Source organism: Protopterus annectens, chromosome 8.part0 (genome assembly GCF_019279795.1).
Source record: "Protopterus annectens isolate FY-2018-M chromosome 8.part0, PAN1.0, whole genome shotgun sequence".
Classification (NCBI taxonomy): domain Eukaryota; kingdom Metazoa; phylum Chordata; order Ceratodontiformes; family Protopteridae; genus Protopterus; species Protopterus annectens.
In genome coordinates this window covers 1,904,558,329-1,904,574,951 of record NC_056741.1, presented here as the reverse complement: position 1 = coordinate 1,904,574,951, position 16,623 = coordinate 1,904,558,329, and positions in this window count along the sequence as shown.

Below are 16,623 nucleotides of genomic sequence, written 5' to 3'. Positions count from 1 at the left end.
CCAATTCTTCCTCACTATGCAATGGATGTCTTTGAACTGTCTGTTACAGGTTATCACCAAACTGTATCCAAAATCACCTGTGTATTGATCCTTCACATTAGAATCATTAGGGGTATTGGTTCTTAATCCTAGAAGGGGCGTATAATAACCCCATGCCCTCTTTTGGATCACTTCAGAAAAAATATTCTGTATAAAGGGCCTGGGATACCCCCTTCTAACCAACATATCTCTGAGTTGGTCACATTGATAAGTGAATTCATCCATTCTAGAGACCATTCAGGCTAATCTGACACACTGGCCCTTTACTAAAGATTTCTTCTGATGAATAGGATGCCAGCTGTCATAATGTAACAGGGTATTATTTCTGTACAAGGTTGACACAAATTCCTTATCTATCCTATTCTTCCTGATGGTAATGTCAAAGTAATTAACTTGTTCAGTATCTGTATTAACGGTAAATTCCAAGAAATCAGTAGTCCCTTGAATATATTCTAGGAACTTGTCAATCATTTCAATAGTCCCTGTCCACAAGATGATGATATCATCCAAACAGCGTCCATAGAATTACTAGTACTGTGAAAATCTAGAGTCAACAATATAGTCTCCTTCCCAATATGCCAATATAATATTGGTGAAAATGGGGGCACAAGCTGCCCCCATCACAGCACCCTTTTTCTGTTTAAATAATTGGTGCTTGAAGTATATAAAGTTGTTGTCAAGGACAACTTCCATCAAAGTCCTAATTGTAAGTATTCTTGCATGTTCTAGAATGGTATATTTCTACAGGTAATTGTAGAACCATTCAGTACCTGTGTCATGGGGAATGACTGAAAATAAGTCTTTGATGTTGATGATAATAAATATTAAGTCATCACTGTATAACTCTGGAGATATTCTAGTCAAAAAATTCCAGGAATCTTTGAGGCACCAAGGGTGAGTTTTTAACACACTTTTATTTGTTGGTCTATCAATTTGGCTATAGGGAAAGTCTTAGATCCCTTAGCATCCACAATGGGTCTAAGAGGTGGCTCATTAAGATTTTTGTGAATTTTAGGCACCCCAAATATGACAGTGGACCTGGCATGTGTGACCTTCAGGTATTTATATTCCAGGGGGTTGATTTCTTCGTGGATTAATAATTCCTCCAATATGAGCTCTATCTTATGGTATGCTATATTGATCTCGTTTATGCTAGTCTCCTCATATGTATTCATTAGCAAATGACTAAGCATTTTATTACTATAATCATTGCTATTCATAATGACTAGCCCACCCCCCTTATCTGGCGTCATCATTCTAAGGGCTCTGTTACCACAAATGGAGTGCAAAATGTCTTTCTCGTCATCAGATAAATTGGCCTTGTTGATATGGCCCCTAGAGTCTTGTTCAATCAAACATTTACGTATTTCAAATTCACACATTTTTTCAAAGATATGAACCATGGGATGCATAACAGGGTTGAATGTACTGGGTCTTATACAACTGTGCTCTATTGTCCCGATGGCATGGTCATTTTAAAAAAAAAACTTTAAATTCAATTTTCTGGAAAATAATTTTAAATTAATAAGTACTTCCTCTATCTTGGCATTCCAAATAGGCATAAAAGATAACCCTTTATCAAATAGGTCAGCAGCTGCAGAACATAGCTCAACATCACTATAATTGTATATTTTGAAATCACAATGCTTGTTATATAATATAACATGAGGCAAAACGTCATCTTCATACTGATTTACCAATGACTGTTCAGTCCATAATAGCCTCTCCGCCTCCACCCTCCCTCTCACCCTTTTCCCTCTCCCTCTCCCATACTGTGGGGGTTGAAACCTGGAGTCTTCCCCTCTTTGATTCCTCAGCCTCTCAGACCTCCTCAGAGGGGGTGGGGATAAAGGGTGGTTATTGTCAGCATCATTGATTCCAGTGCCTAAATTGTCATCATCAAGTTCACCATCATGTATATCTTGAGGGCTAACAGATTGTTGCCCCAGAGGAGGCAGAGAGTGGGCTACCCGAGCCTCATATTCTTTCAAATCCCTTGTCAATTTTTTTGATTTTGTTACTTTTAAATTCCCCCATCATTCTGTCTACTTTAGAAAACACACCATAATATAAACATTTTTTTTTTGTTCAAATAGTAAGTCCATTTGTATACTTCTATCAAGTTTGTGTATAATGTCCAAATGTTCACTAATTTTTCTTTCATTATCCTTAATTAACAGTCTTAGTAATTCACATCCATGTTTGTTAAATAAGTCTAAAAGTTCTCCATGTAAGGCTAAACCCCTTACCAGACCTGTGGGGAACCTCCATATTCTGAGGCCTTTGGGAACTCGTTCATAATGCACACATTCCCTCAAATAGCAGTTCTGAAGTTGTAGCTTTCAGTATTTTAAAGTACAGTCTTCTAGCTGTTTTAGTTGTGAATCCACAGATCCAAAACTTTCAGAAACGTCGTTGGCTCCAAGTTTCAAATTGTTGGCTTCTTCCAGCCACTGCTGTAATGTGCTGTTGCCATTGTAGCTCTCTCCACCCACTCTTGCCTCCAAACTTATAGTGGTATGTAAATTGTGGCGCCCTGATTGGAGAAAACTGTTGAGGGGTGGTCTCTGAGCTGGTGTAATGCCACTTCCTTGAGTATTACCTCCATTATCTTTAAGTCTATGCTGTGTGTCAATCATATCAGAAGTTGATTAACTAAATGTCTTCAAACCTGTATTTTTATGAGTTAACTGCTTAACAAGCAGTGTGAGAATTCCCACATATCGCTGTAGTTCTTAATGTGAAGCAAGCAAAGCTTGCAAGGATGGCAATCCTGAGTCCTTTGTTCTTTACACACCGAACAGGACTAAGAATGTTCCAAAGACACACAAACCAATGAATCACAATAAAAACGAAAGAAGGACAAGATCCACTGAAAGTTGCCAACCAGTTGTATGTCCTTTATTTAGCACTTTCTTCTAAGGTACAATACTTCATCAGAATACTTAATCATTACCCACACTGCCTTTTATATCATGTGAAACTAATTAATGAGAATTGCCAAGCAATTTTTAAAGCTTTAAGTTCCCATTCATACAACACTTATTTTTACATATAATCAGAAACTATGCAAAAACTATTAAAAACCAACATATCTTATATTAAAACTTTTTGGCATATATATATATATATATATATATATATATATATATATATATATACATATATATACATATACATACATTAAAAATGATGTACCCAAAAAATATAAACATATTATAAAAACATAGCATGTGAATGTATAAATACAAAAATCACAGAAAAATAATTCTGCAGTTGCTCCCAGTAATTTAAAAATATTATCTAAAGAATTAGGTTAGCCCTCAGTTTTAAAAACAAACTAATGGACACATTATCATTGAGCCCAGGGAACTGAGTGTCATTAACATGTAACTTCCACTGTAGTTCCCTTAGCTCAAGATGTTCTTCAGTCAACCCACCTCTTGGCCCTTGTTCTACATGGTCAATAACTGCAAACTTAAAAAATTGTTCACGATTGCTAGAAATATGTGCAGCTAAAGCACTTTTTTCTTCTTTTTTACTTATATCATAGCAATGTTGATAAATTCTATGCTTAATTGCATTCTCGGTCTTACCTATATAAAAACGTGTGCACAATTGGCACAGGGCTACATATATCATGAACTTGATGTTGGAATTATATCTTCTGCTAAACTTAATAGTACCATAATTTGGAATCTTAACTTCACTTGTCTCAATTATATGTTTGCACCATGAACAAAGTCCACAGTGATCTGTAGTGAGAGTTAGGTACAGGTGGAGGAGACCCTGGAGAGGAAGAGATATGCTCTAAAGAGAAGAGGAATGAAGGTCAGCAGGAATAAGACAGAATATATGTGTGTGAATGAGAGGGAGGATAGAGGAATGGTGAGGATGCAAGGAGTAGAGGTGGCGAAGGTGGATGAGTTTAAATACTTGGGGTCAATAGTTCAGAGTAATGGCGAGTGTGGAAGAGAGGTGAAGAGAGTACAGGCAGGATGGAGTGGGTGGAGAAGAGTGTCAGGAGTGATTTGTGACAGATGAGTACCTGTAAGAGTGAAAGGGAAGGTCTACAAGAGGGTAGTGGGACCAGCTATGTTATATGGGTTGGAGACAGTGGCATTGACAAAAAGGCAGGAGTTTGAGCTGGATGTGGCAGAGTTAAAGATGTTAAGATTTGCACTGGGTGTGACGAGGGTGGACAGGATTAGGAATAAGTATATTAGAGGGTCAGTCCATGTTGGAAGGTTTGGAGACAAAGCCAGAGGGGCAAGATTACGTTGGTTTGGACATGTGCTGAGGAGGGATGCTGAGTATATGGGAAAACGATGCTAAGGATGAAGCTACCAGGTAACAGGAAAAGAGGAAGGCCTAAGATAAGGTTTATGGATGTGGTAAGAGAGGACATGCAGGTGGTTGGTGTGACAGAGCAAGATGCAGATGACAGGAAGAAATGGAAACAGGTGGTCCGCTGTGGCGACCCCTAACGGGAACAGCTGAAAGAAGATGATGATGGGAGCAACTGCAGAATTATTTTCTGTGATTTTTGTATTTATACAGTCACATGCTGTGTTTTTATAATATGTTTATATTTTTTGGGGTACAGCATTTTTAATGTTTATATATATATATATATATATATATATATATATATATATATATATATATATATCGCTGTCAAAAAAGTTTTTTAATGTAAGATATGTTGGTTTTTAACAGTTTTTGCATAGTTTCCCATTATATGTAAAAATAAGTGTTTGTCGTATGAAGGGGAACTTAGAGCTTTAAGAAATGCTTGGCAATTCTCATTAATTAGTTCCACATGATATAAAAGGCAGTGTGGGTAATGATTAAGTATTCTCATAAAGTTGTGTACCTTAGATGAAAGCGCTAAATAAAGGACATACAACTGATTGGCAACTTTCAGTTGATCTTTTCCTTCTTTCGTTTTTATTGTGGTTCATAAATACAAACAAGAAAGAGTGGAGAACTATATTTAAAAATGTAGAGTGCAAATAATTATGTTACATGAGACACACTTAGAAGGAACTGAACATGTGAAGTTGATAAAGAAAGGTTTTCAGAATGGTTATTCAGCGGAATACCTCGGACAAAGAAAAAGAGGTGTACTTATAGTAATTGCAAGAGGAGCTCCAATAGTGATAGAAGAATATAGAAAAGATAACAATGGCAGATTTGTAGTGCTAAGGAGCTACTGGCAAGGGAAGAGGATTACACTGGCATGTATTGACATTCCACCTAAAACTGCTATAATGGAGCTTAAGAAAATTCTGGGAGAAATAATCAGTTTTCAGCAAGGAATATTACTTATAGGTGGGGACTGGAATTTGATTTGCAGCAGTGAAGATGTTCCTGGGGAACCCAGAATGGAAAATATAACAAAGGAGGATACATATTTGAAGAAATTTATGAAAATATTTAGCATGGAAGATGTGAATCCAGTAATTGCAGTGAGGACAAAACTTACATATTATTCCCCAAGATAAAAAAAAAGCTCTGCTAGGCTAGACAGAATTTACATTTCACTGAAACATGTGCATTTAATTGAAGGTCTTGATACCCAACCAATAACTATTTCAGATCATGCGCCAATAATAGCTAAAATAAAAACACAGGGAAATTAAATAAAAATTAGACATTGGCACTTTTCCACCTATCTGCTGAAAAGACAGGAATTTAAGGAATGGGTAGTGAAGATTATTCAGGAGTTGTTAGAGAGGATAGAAATTTCTTCTGAAAATATAGCTAGGGAGTGGGATAAAATTAAGGTGGAGTTTAAAAATAGGGAGGAAATAAAAGAAAGGGAGTTATGGTTAAGAAGTAAGAATTATTTAAAGGGACTGAAAAATGTTAAAGTATTGCAGAATAGTGGGAATCTCACAGAACAAGAAGAGGATCAACTGCAGAATGGTGAGCAGAAAATAAGGGATTACCTTGATAATATGCACAAGCTTAGAAAGATTGCTGTTAAGCAACTGATTTTTGATAATAGCACTAGAGCACAAAAACTTTTAGCACAATGACTCAGGCAACAGAAAGTAAAAAGGGCTGTCGCCAAACATAGGGAGCCTATAACAAAGAAGGTAACAAGAGATCCTGTAGAGGTATTAGAAATATTTCGGAAAGTCTATGAGAATCTCTTTAAAGCAGAGAAATATGAAAATCAATAAAAGATGCAAATGGAAATGTTTACGGAAGAATTAAATTTGCCAAGGTTAGAGGTAGATGAGGCTCAATTACTAACAGAATAGGAAGAGATAAGATAAAAATTGTGATGTATAACCAATCTTCCGGAAAGTGCCCAGGAATAGATGGTATTCCTGTGGAAGTTTGGAAGCTAGGAGGAAAAACTGATAAAGATCTGAAAGGTTTTGTTTAACAGTATTTTAAGAGGAGAAGAAGTACTGACATCCTGGAAGAAAGCAGTGGTAGCTGTAATACCTAAAGAGAGTAAAGCTCCATCGGACCCAGCTTCATACAGGCCCATTTCAATACTAAACCATGATTATAAAGTGTTCATGCCTATAATGGCTAAAAGGATGGCAAAAGTAATGCCAAAACTGATAGATATGCATCAATGTGGTTTTGTGGAGGGGAGACAAATAGTTGACAACATCAACAGAACATTGATGAGCCAGAGGGAAGCAGAATGTAAGAAAATACCATTGTTGTTGGTGGGTCTTGATGCAGAGAAAGCATTTGGCAGAGTAAACTGGGACTTTATGAGCAGGGCAATGGAAGCATTTGCATTTCCTGAAAAAATTATAAGGCTGATTAGGAAAATATATGAAGGATCGGAGGAGAAAATTAAAGTGGGTGGGGTCCTCTCTGTTAATTTCTGCTTGAGGAGAGGAACCAGGCAGGGGTGTCCTCTTTCCCTTTATTATTTGCATTATATTTAGAACCACTGGCAAAGAAAATAAGGGACTCAGAAATTCAAGGATATAATTGGTATATAATTGCTATAGACGTCAAGAAAAGCTGGCTTTATTTGCAGATTATATTATTTTGTACCTGACAAAACCAAAAAATGACATGACAGTGTTGTGGAACATTTTGAGACAGTTTCAAATATTTTTGGGATACAAAATTAATGAAGCTAAAACAAAGGCAGTTGTGGTACATCATGTACCCACACATGAAATGGTTCAGGAATACCCATATTTATGGGGACATGATAAAATGAAATATTTAAGAGTATGGATTATAAATTATTCTAGTGTGGCAGCTAAGGATATGTGGGAAGAGATTAAAAAAAAGATAATACACAAACTGTGAAAATTGAATCTTTGTTATATGGATATGGATAGTAAGATACAAGCAGTTAAAATATCTTTAGTCATTTTAGTCTTATACACAGGTCAGGCATATTTTTATCAACCAGAGGAGAAGTTGTGGGTAGCAATTAATAAAGAGATGAAGGACGTTATCTGGGAGGGGAAGATGGCAAGAGTCAAGTGGGATAAGCTGATTTTTCCAGTAGAACAGGATGGACTGGGATTACCCAATTTGAAGGGATATTTCAGAGCTACACAGTTAAGACTCCTACACATAGCATAAGCAGAAAACTATAATTCAGAAAATGGAAGGGGATGATGATGAATCATGGGGGAAGCTCAAGAAACAAGGAGAGACTGAAATTTTGGATGCAGGCCTTTAAGGAGAATAACAATAATCGTGCAAACTATTATATCCATAAAGTAGCAGAATGTATTCTAAGAACTAAACCAACATGGGAATGGAGAAAGGAGATTCTGCTGATAGGGATGACTGCAATTAGGGAAATAGACAATAGGCAAGAGGGGACCAGAATTTATTGGAGAAAACTGGCAAAGGAACCAAGGTATTCAGAGCAAATAACTAGAGAGAGAAAGATGATAGAATGGGAAGATGCCAAGAATTTATTTGGACTGCAGGTTAGAAATTGCCTTCCCCATCAGGAATTGATATCAGAGTACAGGCAAAGAGAAAGAAATAGGGGGGGTCCTAAATGAAAGACTAGCACAGGTAGAGTTTTAATAGAATCTGGAACGGAAGCTGCCATTAAAAAGGGAATAATTAGTAGAGCATATAAAATATTGCATGATGACTATAACAATCAATCAAAGGAGGTTAGAAAGGATTGGGAAGAGAGATTGGCTAAGCAATTCACAAAGGAACAATGGGAGGATATATGTAAGTCTCCCAAATATGCAACAAAATTTAGAAGATTTAGGATTTTTGCCTGGAAATGTTTACATAGATATTTTTATACCCCAAGTAGACAAAAGAGAATTTTTCCTCAGACAGACAGTAAATGTTGGGGGTTTGAAGGGGAAGAAAGAGGTAATTGGAAACATATTTTCTGGGAGTGTGATGAGTTGGCGGAGTTTAAGGATTCCCTGTGGGATGCACTGTTGGAGATGATGGGTGGGCAAACTGATCTGACAAAGGAGAAGATTTTTCTGCGCTATGATATTGCCTAGACATAGTAAGGCCTTGCTGTGTCTAATAATGGTGACTACCAAAAAAACAATTACTAGAAAATGGAAATCAAATTCTAAACCAGCTATAGTGGAAAGAGTGAATATAGTAACAGAGATAAAACAATTGGAATTTACATCTTTCGAAAGGGGTAGGAGCAAACTACATAAGAAAAAAAATGGGAATTTTGGGAAAAATACATACAAGGGAGGAATGAGGCCTAAAAGAAGGCAGGACATAAATTAGCTATATAATATTTGAGCGAGAATGATTGGGTAGATTGTAAGTGATGTATAATATTTGCAACTGGGAATGTGTCAGTATGGTTTGTGATGTAAAATGCTTGCGACTAGGACTGTGTCGATGTGGTTTGTTTTCATTTATATAAATGCATGATTGCCTACGTAGTAACTGATGGTTTAATAAATATGCTTCTTGTTTAAAAAAAGCAGGAATTGAATAATTTAGATAATATTGTTTAGGTTATATGATATATAGCAATATATGTGAAGTATAATGTTTATGTTAATATAGTTTGATTACTTTTATATGAATGTAAATTTGCCTCTGTCACAAGTGATAATTCAATAAAGGTGTTTAAAAAACAAAAATACGGAAAATCAAAAATTTTTCCACTTTTTGATCGAATTCATTATCTGAATTTGGTAATACAGAATTACCAAAATGTCGGAAATGGTAACCATGGAATCGACATTCCAATGTTGAAATTCCATGTTACTTATTAAGTTTTTGCAGTGGGAGCAAAACCCCTGCCCCCCCCCTCAACCATTGCGTATTACATATTCCAACTCCGAGATCGCACTACAGTGAGAAAAAGGGTAAATTTCCCTATCCCCACTGCAGTGCGATCTGCTATCAGAACATCGATCCCACATTAGCAAATGCACACAACCATTTGCTAATGAAGTTCAAACATTTCCGGATCGGCATTACGAAGATTGGAAAACACAAATTTGGAAATCCCAGTTTTGCGTTAAGTGCTATTCCACATTTTGATAGCAAACATATATATATGTATATACATATATGGATTCACTTTATAATCTCGAAATACTAAAATACCGAATTTCAGTATCTCAAGACTGTAAAGCCAAAAGCCCAAAAAAAGACACCCAAAACTGCAAAATTCAAAATCGCGATCATTCACATACACATACCACCACACAAACAAGCACACATACACCTACCTAATGACACTACAACAAACAAAACAAAACAACACACACAAACATAACAAACACACCTACACTACCTGCGACCCCCACACCCCCGCTACTTATATATACCAACTCTGAGGTCGGACTAAACACACAAACACATAAAACTCACCACTACACACACTCACACACATTAAAATCCCTACCCAATAACCTTACAAGAACATCACTTACCTGAATCCCCAGCTAAATCCACAAACTGCATACAAACTGTAAACCAATACCAAAGTTCACTTTAGCAAAGATTCTTAGTACTTTCCTGAAAATAAGCAAATATAAACAAATATGCATTACTGTTCTGTATGTCACTCCTGGTGACAATACAGCTACACTGGATATATATATATATATATCTATATATATATATATATATATATATATATATATATATATATATATATATATATATGGGTGACAATCAGAAGGTCGAAGTGTCTCCGGTCAAACCCACTTCAGCCAAAGTCAGGTGACAATGTTAAACCCAATATTGTCGCTGTATGAATCTCACCCCCATCTCAATCCATGTTAAAGCCTGTTCCGAGGTTTATGGTGAGTCATATTCCGACAATGTCGGAATTCAACATTGTCGGTTTTGCGGACGTAGGTCGATGATCCCATCATTCGATGGGGTCAGGTTCGACCTTCTGATGGTAAACCTATATACATATATATATATATATATATATATATATAGAGAGAGAGAGAGATAGATAGATAGATAGATATAGCTATATAGATATAGATATATAAATATTGATATAGATACACACACACATAAATATATATATATGTGTGTGTGTGTGTGTGTGTGTGTGTGTGTGTGTGTGTGTGTGTGTGTGTGTATATATATATATATATATATATATATATATATATATATATATATATATATATATCATTCTGCTCAGCCATTAAAGAAATCTTACATCCCAACCAAAACCTCAACCCTCACCCCTTTCCCAATAACTCATTGTTTGAAACTGTAAGTCATCTAAGGGGGGAGTTTTTAGGATGTTCCGGTTAACAGATGACAAGGTAGTAATGAATATTTCTGAGTTAAAGTCAGACAGGTTGTGTGTTGCTTTATAAACATGTTAGTTAAGTGGATTTGTGAGACATCTGGTTGTATAGATTGGGAGATGGTCACTAGCAGACTGTGACACTGCACCTGTCATACATGTGGAGGTGAATTTGCTAGGGTCTGATACTAAAATCCAGTCTTATAAGGAATTTGATCTCTTGCTATAATGTGTGGGGCTACAATTAGTTGCGTAAAGCCATATAACTTCATGCTAGATGTAGGGAAGTTGATCCAACCAATTGATCTGACATTACCCAGCAATACATTTTTTTTTTTTTTTTTTTTTTTTTTTTTGTGGAATTGTTATGGATACCCAGTGTAGGATATCTTCCAGTGTAGCTGTATTGTCACCAGGAGTGACGTACAGAACAGTAATGCATATTTGTTTATATTTGCTTATTTTCAGGAAAGTACTAAGAATCTTTGCTAAACTGAACTTTGGTATTGGTTTGTTGCAAGGGGGGAATGTGATAGTTGTCAGGAAATATTACCACCACCTTTCCTGTTTATACAACATTAGCACAGTTTTGTTTCAAACTGTAGATGAGATTTGGTAAGAAATTCAAACACAGCTGAGAGATGTTATTCAGCTATATAAAGAAAATGCCTTGCCATAAAATGCCTGCTGCCACCTAAAATAATCTACCAGCTGAAGGACTGCAACCAAAAAGTGCCCACATGACTCTGACCCTCTAGTCTTATCATTTTAAAATCCATCATCATCCAGGCCACAGTCCTGGGTATGCAGTTTCGGTTGCGTTGGACTTAGTTTTCATCTTACTATGCTAGAACTATTATTTTTTATGCGGGGCGTGCACAGTGACTGCTGAGTCTGAGAAATCCACTTCCCAATGTGAAGTTGTGTCCTCTGTTACCAGACACTGTGTCATGCTAGAGAAATAAGTAGTATCTGTTATTAAAAACATAACACTATGGTTAAATAATTCATACACACCTATATGGAAACAAGCCCATGAGCAGATTTACATAGAAATCAATTATAATCACATACAAGACAACTTAACAGTAATACCATCACCCCTTATATGGATGTTAAAAGATTATTTTTTAGGGAAAAGGAATAATATTAATAAATTGCCATCAAACTATGTAAGTTCTACACTTTCAGTGTTCAGAACATATATAAACAAAATACCAAATATTAATTCTTGGATTTTTCTTATTTTCTCTATAGCTTTTACACCAAATATTCTAGATACATTCCAAATATCTAAAATAAATATACTTAAACAAGAAACATTACTCTTTTGGCATCAACTTATAGAGAAAGAAAATTCTAACAAAGGAACAGATAATTTATAATTATAATATAAATAAAGACAATTGGCTGTTTTACAAAATCTAAGGCATTTTCTTATAAATAAAATAGAACAAATGCAACCTTCAGTTAGACATGAAGCTCCAAAACTCATTGAATACCTTATTCTTATCACAAAACAGCCTTATCAGGGTACAGGTTATTTGTCTAATATCTATAAAATTGTTAAAAAACAAAAACTATCATGAAAAATCATACTGGGATTATTATACTTTAATAAACAACCATCCTCCAGTTGAAGAAGAAAAAAGTAATATTCTAAAATCTTCCAAATATTCTACATTATCAAAATACTGGCAATTATTCACTTGGAGATATCTACACAGAAGTTTCTATACACCACATAGGTTAGCCAAAATGTATTCTATTGAAGATCAATGTTGGAGATGCCATATCAAGATAAAAGCAGATTGGCAGCATGTTTTTATGAATGTATATGTCTCAATATGTACTGGAAATCCATTAATTATTTTATTCAGACTGTTTATAATGATAATTTTCAATTAACAAAGTCTTTAATTTTATTCAACTCTCCTATTCCAAACTGTGTACCAAAAAAAGACACTAAAATCCTATGGTCACTATTGGCAATTTCACGTAAAATCATAACTATACACTGGAAAAATTAGGCTTCGCCTACGTTCAAGGAATTTGAGACTTTAACAACAACAGTTGCTCACATGGAAATATTAACAGTGAAGAACAGAACTAAAAGATTTACTTCTTACTATTACTCTTGGATGAAAGTACTGGAAATACTTGAAAATATCGAAGAAGATATATCATCTTATGTTTCTAACTCTATATAATATAGAATTTCAATGTTATTTGCATAGACACCAATGTAAATAGTTATATAATGGTTTGAAGTTAGTAATGTTTTAGAATTGTAAATATGTTATTTATCTTTATTTCATGTAATGTTTAAGACATCTTATTTGAAATAATAAAAAAAAATATTTAGTGAAAAAAAAAAGAAATAAGTAGTAGGTAGGCAAACCAAAAAAGAGCCTCTACAAGACAACTAATAGGGTGCAGGTACCACTGGCTGTATATCTTAGCCAATACCATTTAAGGAAGTCATATAGAGAAGGTCATAAAGAAGAGTCGCCCTAGAGAAATGTGCAAGGATAAAAGCCGTCTGAAAGATGTCTTCACTTGGGAAGAGCAAAGAAAAGTGTGCAAGCCCTCGGATCCAAAGTGAGGAAAAAAGTCTCCACTGCAGGGGAGTTCTGATGGGAAAGAGATGCCCCTGTGAGCTCTGAAGGGAGATACAAGTGTTCACTGGATGTTAGTACTGCAGTCACTCAAAGCTACCTGTTATGAAAGGAGATTCAATATAATGCATAGGCACAAAGAGAGGGCTATCAGCCTCAACATTTGTTGTGGATCACCTACTAAATAAGGTACAGTTTTTATGTTACAAATGGCATATGAGCAGGCAAAGACTGATTTGAGTTAACAACTGTAAATTTGATATTGGCCTCAAAAAAGTAAGCCAATCTTTAGTCTGTTTTCATCTGTTTGAATTCTTTTTTAGAACTGCATTTCTGCTGCCTGAATGAAGCACCTTTTAGCTCATTTTTTGTTGAAAAGAAAATAAACATACACATGAGTGTACAAACTGAAGCCCAAGACTCCACTTTATGGATCCTTAAGAGTAAATTGCAGAGCTATTTCTCCTTGAAAGAGTATACTGTTTGAACTATGGGAACACAGCATGGCTGATTGTGTGCCTAATACTGTATATTAGCTATGATTGGGAGTATATAGAACCAAGATGCCCCTGACATGGGTCTAGAGGCCCCATATAGACAGACTAACACACACACACACACACACACACACACACACACACACACACACACACACACACACAAACATACACACACAGGTCTTCAAAAGAGTGAAAAACAAAAGACTGAAAATTCAAAATACTGAATGATGGAATATGCCCCTTCTCCACTGTTGCGTGTATATTGTGAAGGATACCGGTAGAACATACTATATACCACAGCTTGTTCCGATTTACCTGTTCACTGGTAGCTTAAGCCATATATATCTGCTGGTAACTCTCACTACCTCCACTAAAACACAGTGTCTGCTAACCGTGATGGCACTCATCAGTACAAGATTACTAAACATCCTATTGCTGTCACAGGGGTGGCTCATGGTACTGGCTGCTGGGTTACAATCCCCCCCCCCCCCCGTGGAAAAAAAAAATAAATGAATTTTTTTCTTTCACCTTTTTTTAATAACTTTCTACTGCACATGCTCAGAGTTCTAAGAATTTCTGAGTGCTAGTAATAAAAAAAAAAGAAATTGGCTTACTCTGCTCTCCGAGCTGTTTGCAAAACAGTTCACCATTGTGTCTCTGCCATGTGTAGAAAAATGTGATTATTCCTTATTAAATTCTTATCGCCTTTTGCACTATTGCAGATACACTGAAAAAAGCATTTCTCTGGGCTGCTGTATGAAACAGTGAAAAACTGTCTCTAATGGCTTGGGTTGCCTCAGGTGACTGAGCCAGCCTGACAAAGAAAAATAAAGTAATAAATATCTGTAGTAGAGATATTAGCTCAGGAGCACTTTTTTAATCTTTTTCTGTCTGTATGTGTGTATATGTGTGTATGTGTGTGTATATGTGTGTGTGTATGTATATATATATATATATATATATATATATATACACAATATGTATGTGTCTATGTTATCCTATAGAAGATCAAGTCTTCAGAAAGTCGAATTTCATCTGGTCTAAGCAATATGATCAACAAAGCATTTGTATGGAGATCACGGTATAGTGGGGACTGGGAAATTTGCCATTTTCCCCACTGTAGTGCAATCTTGGAGTTGGTATATATACAATATGCAGGGGTGGGGAGCATGGGGGGCTTCCCCCCTGCAAAAATTTAGATTTTTGCTGTTTTGTGTCACTTGACTTTTTGAAAAGTCAGTCGTATGGTCTCAACCATATGAAGTTCAACTTTCTGAAGAGTCAGTCTTCTGAAATCCATATATGTTGACGTATATAAAACACAAATGGTTCAAATACTTCCACACTGTGCACAGATACAAATTTAAATTTGTGAACCAAACAAATCGGCACTCAAAATAATGCCAAAAAAATGGTTTTATTAAGCCAATGTCTTTTAAAGCACACAAACCAGTTTCAATAATCAAATTTCATCAGTGCAATCGGCTTAACAAAGCAAAATCAACTGTTTATTTTAGGCTAACAGTTGTGTCACATGATCGTTAACACAGTATGCAAGAATTTCCTCTACATGTTTAATAAGCAAAGTAAAAAGGATAACATTCCAAATAACATAAAAGAAAACTGAAAATAAGGAAATTGGAAGTATATATCATGAGAAGAACATTCTCATTTTTTTAAGTTAAATACATTGATAATAATGTGTGTGTGTGTGTGTGTGTGTGTGTGTGTGTGTGTGTGTGTGTGTGTGTGTGTGTGTGTGTGTGTGTGTGTACTCAACGTGCTTTAAGGCGTTAGCTTTGTTACTACACTTCCTAAGTAGGACAGCCAAAAGCATCCCAGAAATACATATCAAAGGGAGACATAACATCCCAGCAACAGATTTCAGAGGAGAGCATAAATGAAGAAATTATGTCTGTTTCAAAAACTTTTTTTCTGAAAGCTATACAAAAGTAAACAGTAGTTTAATTACCTTTGCTGCCACCATGTGGTCAAAATAATGCAAGACCGCAAACTTTTAAGTATGTTCTGTGCCCTAAGTACAAAAAGTAGCAGTATGTAGGAAAATTGTGAAAAATAGCAGTATGTAGGAAAAAATATAAAAGGAATTAGCCAATATAATCAACCCCCACTCAAACAGGTAAATAATTCAATAGCAAAGACATCCATCATCATAAATATGAAACCAAATCAATACATACATCTCACCAGGCTTTAAGTCAGCTGCCCTTGCAAGGCATTTTAAGCCTAGCCAATGTCCATCAAAGATGAGTCAAACCTTGTTATTTGTGTCTATGAGATCAAAAGTTTAGCCATTAAACCAACTCCTTAAATAGGTATGTACTAAGCTATCTGCCCTTGTAGGTCATTTTAAGCCTAGGAAATTTCCCTCAGAGGTGAGAAATAAACCCTGTGCCATTTGTCTGTGATATAAACAATTTAACCATTATGCCAACCCCCAATTTGTTAACCACTTCATAGGTTCGTAGGTGTTTACTAGGCTAATGACCACAAAGGAGTTTTTCAAACCTAGCTATGCTTCCTGAATCTCTGACAAGTTCTCATACTCTTGACAAGTGTAAGCAGGGGCTTGGGAGGTGAAAATTTACAAGCAGGGTCCTCTGAAATGAACTATTTACAGGTTGTCTGTGTCCATTAGAGACATAGGTGCCAAACCGAGGATAAATTTCCTGATCCCCATCCAGCTGTCCAAGTTACACTTGAA